This window comes from Nelumbo nucifera, chromosome 4 (assembly GCF_055504915.1).
Source record: "Nelumbo nucifera cultivar China Antique chromosome 4, China Antique-T2T, whole genome shotgun sequence".
NCBI classification, from domain to species: domain Eukaryota; kingdom Viridiplantae; phylum Streptophyta; class Magnoliopsida; order Proteales; family Nelumbonaceae; genus Nelumbo; species Nelumbo nucifera.
In genome coordinates, this window is record NC_142652.1 from 18,985,281 (window position 1) to 18,993,033 (window position 7,753).

The window sequence follows — 7,753 nt, forward strand, 5'->3', positions numbered from 1 at the left end:
ACAACCAAGGTTTTTCCTTCAGAGGGCAGATACTACTTGTTTCTCTAGAAACTTGTTTCATCTCAGAATTTTCCTTTGTTACCTCCAAGAAACATAGTAACACATTTTTGGTTTCTCTCCGACTTGACCCATTCTTTCATTCGGGTATGCATACTAGTTGTTTCTTGCATTTTCCAAAGAATTCGATTAGTGCCAGGAATCTACCTTTCTTGTTCCATATTCTTTTAGCAAAATATCTTCGATTGTTTCCTTCTTTGGAGCTCTTCCAAGCTGTTTCTATATTTGCTTGAAGTGCATCTTCTACAAACATTCTGAACCATTTGATCACATCAAAACCTACTAACAATACGTCTTCCCTTTCACTTTAAGCTAGCTTCTCAAAAAGTAGTGATTTCGCCTCAACTTTTTGAGATTTTCTCTAGGTTTCTATCTGCTTAAACTCCACTTCTCTAGGTTTCTATCTAATGCAAATTCATAAGATCTCAATGCTCTTGGAAAATCTGAGAAACTTCTTATATCCGCTTTGTTGTAATCTCATTTTTTGTCCTTTTAGGGAGAGTATGACAGTGTTGAAATCTCCAACAATAACCCATGAGTTTCTCCACTTAGATCCCAAGTCATCAAGCTCCCACCAAAGTTCTGAGTGCCCCTAGTCCATAAACCTTGTTACACCATACAATTGTTTTCCTGGTAAATGGATAAACCAAACAAAAAATGAAACGCATCACAAAAAATACCTACTTGATGTAAGGTTTAAAATATCGTAACGTATTGGGCTGTATCGGCTGATTCGTACCGTTCCGATAAGAACCTGATACACGAAACATGTATAAATCATTTGGGCCCGTATCGGGTTGTTCCGGATATGTATCAGTCGATACAGATATGTATTGCGCCTTATTCCAATTCTCTCATTAATTCGATTAATTAATGATCCTCTCTCTCTCAATTAAAAACTACAAATGTTAACAATAGCAAGGCTCGAACCTTAGTACCTTAGTCACGGTGCTTATTAATAAATGCTGAAATTAATTATTAAAATTTATATACTAATGTATATACATTAATAATTTATTTTAGTTTTTTCTTGTTTTTTCATATTTTAGTTTTTCCATCATTTTTCAATGGTTATTAATTATATCTTGATAACATTTTATATAAACATTAAATTATATTTTTTTATATTTAAATGACTTATTTACAATCATATTAAACTTGTAAGTATTGTTACTAATATATATTTTTTGATTTATTTGAATTTCCTATCATATTTATGCATATCTTGATTTTTCATCTGTATCCATGTATATCTAAAACGTATCCCGATGCATTTCTTAAATCTGTCTATTACTTTGAACCTTGACTTATGTTGGCATCATTTTTCCTAATAAATAGTAGTGGTACCAAACATTATTGATGGTGCGCGATCTAGATACTCCTAACTGGAAGATGATCCAAACTTCAGTTGCGCGGCGAGTTGGACCTAGCTGCAAAATAGTAGATCAGAGAACCCATGGTGGCTAACCCAACGAGGTCCTTTCGAAGCTTAAGTCAATACTATACTGTGGATGCGAGCTGAATACTTGAATGCTCAAATGCTAGTGAGTAAATAATCACGCGTACCTTTGCCTTGGGGTTTCATGTCCTTATATAATGGAATAGTCGTGGGCCTTACGAAATAGCTTCAGGATCTTCGGGTTGTGCGAATAAGATCTGTTCCATTTTTTAAGGAGAGCAAAGTGTTGATAAGATTTATCGTCTAACTCCGATTCAGGCGGAGCTAGGATGAGTCTCGTCGTGATCCCGAGAAATTTGGGGTCTGTTGGGGAGGCCTTTGGAGTCGATTACGTGGCGTTTCGACTCTTTAGCTCCGAATTGGCACTTCAGTTCTTTAGTCCCAAACTGGATTGGGTGTCGAGGTGTCTCTACGGTGAGGTGGTTTTTTGGCCGAGGTGGCTAAATACCCGAGCTTCAAATGTTGCGAACTGGGTTCATTTGGCTGAGTTGTCACCCCTCGATCAGATCGCGTCTATGTGTCCCCTTCTTACTAGGTCGTGCCAAATCCCCCTTCATTAATTGCCCCCCACTCCTCGTGCTAGGGGTCCTGACCCGCGTACTTTAGTTCGCAACTAACTCTTTTTCCTCTCTCTTGCAGAAGCTATGACGGGTGTTGACGCCGCTAACCTTTTAAGGAGTGTTCAGAAGGGGAAGAAGATAAAGGCCTCAAAGAGGTCCCGTTGAGAGGAGGTCACCTCTTCGATTCCTTCCGAACTCGAGGTCACAACGCCAGAGCCACCCTCTACCGAGCTCCCAGGGGAGGAGGTTCGCCCCCAACCTCCGATTGTTGACTTGGATGAGGATCAGGATGAGGGGACCCACCTCGCGAACCCGAAGGTACTTTGGTGCCTGAGCCTCAGCACCCCTCAGCAAAGGAGATCATAATGACTCCGAGGCTCGGGCTCCTTAAGAGCAAAGATGTCGTGTTTCTTGTGGAGGTCACGGAGTGGGCTGACATGCCAACAAGTCAGCTCGAAGGGAGGACAACTAGCTACTGTATGGTGGTAAGTAACTTGCCCCTTCGTTTTCTTTCTTATTCTTCTGTCAATGACACTTACACTTGCTTTCTATTCTTTAGGTGAACTCTGCTATCCACTCGCTCGTCTACCAATTTGAGATCCACTTGAAGCGAGCTCGGGAGGCTGAAGAGAATGCTTGGAAGTTTTACCGCGAGCTGGACTTAGCTCGGGGGGAAGTTCTTAGAGCCAAGAAGGGAGCTCGGAGCTAGGAGGAGTTGATCCTAGTGTTGACGGAGGAGAAGAAGAAGCTCAAGGGGGAGAAGGAAGTTCTCCTCCGGGAGAATGAAAACCTTGACACTGCCATTCAAGAGGCGAGGATTCAGGAAAGAGATCGCGTCATCAAGGAGTTCAAGGAGTCCCCTGAGTTTCACGACCTCCAGGTTGAGTATGGCTCTGGCTCGTACCGATTGGGCTTCAAGCTCTGTAAGTGGTTAATGCGGCAGAAGTTCCCCGAGCTCAATTTCTGATCCATCTCCATGTCTACCATTACTCTAGAGATGGCGAAGGAGGCTGACGAGGAACTTGACTCCTCCGAGTGAGAGAGCGATGACGAACTTCTCGAGGCGAGACCGTTAGGGGAGGTAGGTCGAGATGACGCGAAGGAGGACCACATGGAGATTGGAGACCGACCTACCTGCTGGAGGGGATTCTGGTAGATTTGATGTTTAAACATGTCTCTTTTCTTGGAACCCCCCATATAGTGTATGTCCCAGGCCTCCGAGCCCGGTTATAGTAACCATGTATTCGGAACATTTTTGTTAATGAAATATAATGATTCAAAAAATCTTGTGCAAAAATCTTTCTAAGTAAAAAATTTTCCTAAGTGTTGGTTATCCCGAAGTGCCAGACTAGCGAGTTGGACTCCAGGTGGGATTAACCTTGTGTTGTTGTACGCCGAAGTCGATAGACACTATAGGGTATATACCCGACCTGTCTATGCACGGGTTACTTAGAGGCGATTGGTTATTCCGAAATGCCAGACTAGCGAGCTGGACTCTAGGTGGGATTAACTTTATGTTTGTTGTACGTCGAGGTAGCTAGACACTGTAGGGTATATACTCGACTTGTCTATGCACGGGCTACATACTTACCTAAGCCGAGGAGGCGATTGGGGATCGTTGCGCCTACGCCGAGGAGGCAACTAGGACTTATCTCCCTATGCTGAGGAGGCGACTAGGACTTATCTCCCTATGCCGAAGAGGCGACTAGGACTTGTCTGCCTATGCCGAAGAGGCGACTAGGACTTGTCTACCTATGCTGAATAGGTGACTAGGACTTATTGTAGTGCCGAGGTTGTTTTGTCAGCCCGACACCATAGCCCTTAGGCTTATGGGAGTGACTCATAGTCCTCTCTCTAGTCGGTCGTCTTTTTTGACCAGTTCGGTGGTCACATAGACTTAAAGAATTTTTGCCTTTGAGTCATGGGCTCATAAGTAGTACCTTATTAGGTTATCGATATTCCATGCTTAAGGTACCTGCTTCCCTTCCAAAGTCTCGAGCTCATATGTGCCTTCCCCGAATACCCACTTTACACAGTACTGACCTTCCCAATTTAGTCCAAGCTTACCTACGCCGGGCTTAGGTACCATAACTTTTCGAAGAACCAGATCGCCAACACGAAACTGTCATTTTCTGACCCAGGCGTTATAGTACCGAGCTACTCTCTATTGGTAGGCTGCGGTCCGAATGTAGGCCAGGTCTCGCACCTGCTTTGACAAGTCTAGGTTGGTACGGAGCTCATCATTGTTTGTTTCCTCATCATAAGCCTCCAATCGTAATGTGGGTACCTCGATCTCTGCAGGGATCGCCGCCTCTGTGCCATACGTGAGGTTGAAGGGGGTTTCACCCGTCGTAGTCTTGATAGTAGTTCGGTAGGCCCAAAGGGCACTAGGCATTTTGTCCACCTACAATCCCTTGCCTTGAGTTAAGCGAGCTTTCATTTTGCGAAGTATCACCTTGTTAATTACTTATGCTTGTTCGTTCGCTTGGGGGTGTGCCACCGAGGTAAAGTTTTGCTGAATCCTCATCTCGACACACCAGTTTTGAAACTTAACATCTTCGAACTACTTCCCATTGTCGGATATCGGCACCTGGGGTAGTCCGAAGCGGCATACTATGCTTTTCCAGAAGAAATTTTGTATGTTACGGGCTGTGATCGTTACCAGGGGTTCGACTTCCATCCACTTCGTAAAATAATCGACTACTACAACCAAGAACCTCCTTTGCCCTGTTGCTGGCGGGAAAGGACCAAGGATGTTGATTCCCCACTACGTAAAGGGCCACGGGCTGGTGAGGTATTTCAAATCAGCAGTAGGTTGGTGGTGGATGTTGGCATGCCTCTAACACTTGTCACACTTTTTGACGAGCTCGAGTGCATCTACCTTCATTGTGAGCCAATAATAGCTTTGCCTTAACACTTTCTGTGCGAGGGCTCTGCCCCCAAGTGTCCACTGCACAAGCCGTCATAGGTGTCGCAAAGTATGTGCTCAGTTTCTGAGGGTCGCAGACAGCACAGATAAGGGAGCGTGAAGGATTTTCTGTACAGTTGTACGTCTATGAGGACGTATTTGGCTGACTGGCGCTTACCCTTCAAACCGCATTGCGTTATGCAGGTAGAGTCCCATGGAGCAGATAACCAGCAAGTGGGTCGATATAGCTCAGTCCGCTTGTGACATGGGAGCAACCTCTTCTGCCCCCTCGAGAATGTTGGGCCGAGGTAAGTCCTCTATGTACACAGTTCGCATAGTGTTGCTGCTCGTGCTCGCTAGACGTGACAAGGCATCGGCCTCAGCGTTCTCAGACCTCGGAATTTTCCTGATAAAGCAAGAAATGAAGTTGTGTAGGATCTCTCTGACTTTGGCCAAATAAGCTGCCATAGTTGGGTCACGGGCTTCGTGCTCACCAGTGACTTGGTTGACCACTAGTTGTGAGTCGCTGCATACGATGAGGTGCTTTGCTTTCATTTTCCTTGCTAAGGTTAGCCTGGAGATCAATGCTTCATATTCTGCCTCGTTCGATGCCTCGAATCCGAACCAGAGAGCATACTCCAGATTCACCTCGTTTGGGCTGTACAGTATCAGTCCTGCACCGCTTCCCTGCTGGTTGGACGAGCCGTCTACGTAGAGGATCCATGGCTCCTCGTCCCAGGTCGGTTCCACTCTGACTGGGGTTGGCGCCGTACTAGTTGATACTCCTATCGTGTGAGCGAGCTCGGTCAACTCGGAGGTCACTAGGCCGAACATGCACTCTGCTACAAAGTTTGCCAAGACCTGGGCTTTGACTACTGGTCGAGGCTCATACCGGATATCGTATTCGCTCAGCTTGATGGACCACTTCGTTAATTTTCCAGACACTTCGAGCTTAAGCAGAATTTGCCTTAGGGGTTTGTTGGTGATAAACGATAGTATGGGCCTGGAAGCACGGACGAAGTTTCCAGGCTGCTATGATCAGTGCGTATGCTAGTTTCTCAATCTCCAGATATCTACTTTCTGCATCCTGCAAAATTTTACTTAGTAGATGGGTCGTTGAACCCGATCTACTTTTTTGATTAGTACCAAACTAACCACTTCATCGCTCGCAAAGAGGTATAGTTTTAACATGTCCCCTTCTTCGGGTTGAGTTAAAACTGGGGCAGTACTTAAGTACCTTTTCAGCTCATCAAAATCATGCTGACACTCTTCAATCCATTCGAAGTTCTTGCTCTTTTTTATAGCTTTAAAAAATGGTAGGCACCGGTTTGCCGATTTAAACATGAAGCGGCTCGGGGCGGCTATCCGGCCAGTCAGCCTCTAGACCTCTTTTATTTTCCGGGGTGGTCTCATATTTAGGATCACTTTTATTTTGTCTGGGTTGGCATCGATGCCACATCGGTTGACTATATAGCCTAGGAATTTACCCAAAGTGACTCCAAAGATGCATTTATTCAGATTTAATTTCATGTTATACCTTCGTAAAATTTGAAAAACTCCTTTTAAATCATTCAACAAAGAATTTGAAAACTGGGTCTTCATGACCATGTCATCAACATAACATTCTACTTTATTGTTGATCAATGACTCAAAAATTTTATTTACAAGGCGTTAGAATGTTGCCCCAACATTTTTCAATTTGAAGGGCATGACCTTGTAATAATATAACCCGAGCTCAGTTATGAAAGCGGTATTGTCTTCGTTAGCGGGATCCATCCTAATCTAGTTGTAACCGGAATAGGTGTCCAGGAAGCTCAGTAACTCATGCCCTGAGGTCGCGTCCACTAGCCGGTCGATCTTGGGTAACGGGAAGCAGTCTTTCGGGCAGGCGTTGTTTAGGTCGGTGTAGTCGACACACATGTGCCATTTGCCATTGGCATTTTTCACTAGAACCGGGTTGGCCACCTAGCTTGGGTAATGGACTTCCCTGATGAAATATGTTGTGAGGAGCTTCCCGACCTCTTCATCGACTACCCTCCAACATTCCGGGGCGAGGTTGTGTTTCTTTTGTCTTATTGGCCTAACTAAAGGGTCGGTATTAAGTTTCTGAGTTATAATTTTTGGATCAATCCCGGGCATCTCTGCCGCAGACCAAGCAAAAATATCTAAATTTTCAAGTAAGAAACTTACTAGCTGGGTTCGAAGCAGTTCGCTGATCGAGGCACTGATCTAAAGAGTTTTGGCTGGTTTGACGGCAGAGACTGGTATGTGGACTGTTTCTTCTTTCGGGGCAGCTCACTTGTCGGTATACTCCACCGGTTGCTCGAGCTCGACGTCCTCTGCTTGTTTTGTTTTTCCTTTTAAGGCCACGTAGCACTTGCGAGATTCGAGCTGGTCACCTCGCACGACTCCCACTCCATAATTAGTTGGGAATTTCATTGCTAAGTAGTAAGTGAACACTATCGCACATAAAACATGCGTGATAGGCCGACCTACTATTGCGTTGTAGGGGGAGGGAGTCGTGACTACCAAGAATGTATGCTCAAATCGCACAATGTTTGGCTACGTGCCGGCTTCCACGGGTACTGTGATTCGACCAAGAGGTATGACCTCCTCGCCGCTAAACCCTATCAAAGGCGTATCTACCGGTTTCAGGTCGCTCTGCTATAACTGTAATTTATCAAAGGTCTCCTTGAAGAGTATGTCTACTAAGTTGCCTGAGTCCATCAAGATGTGTTTCACCTCGAAGTCATTAATCCTTAGCTTTAC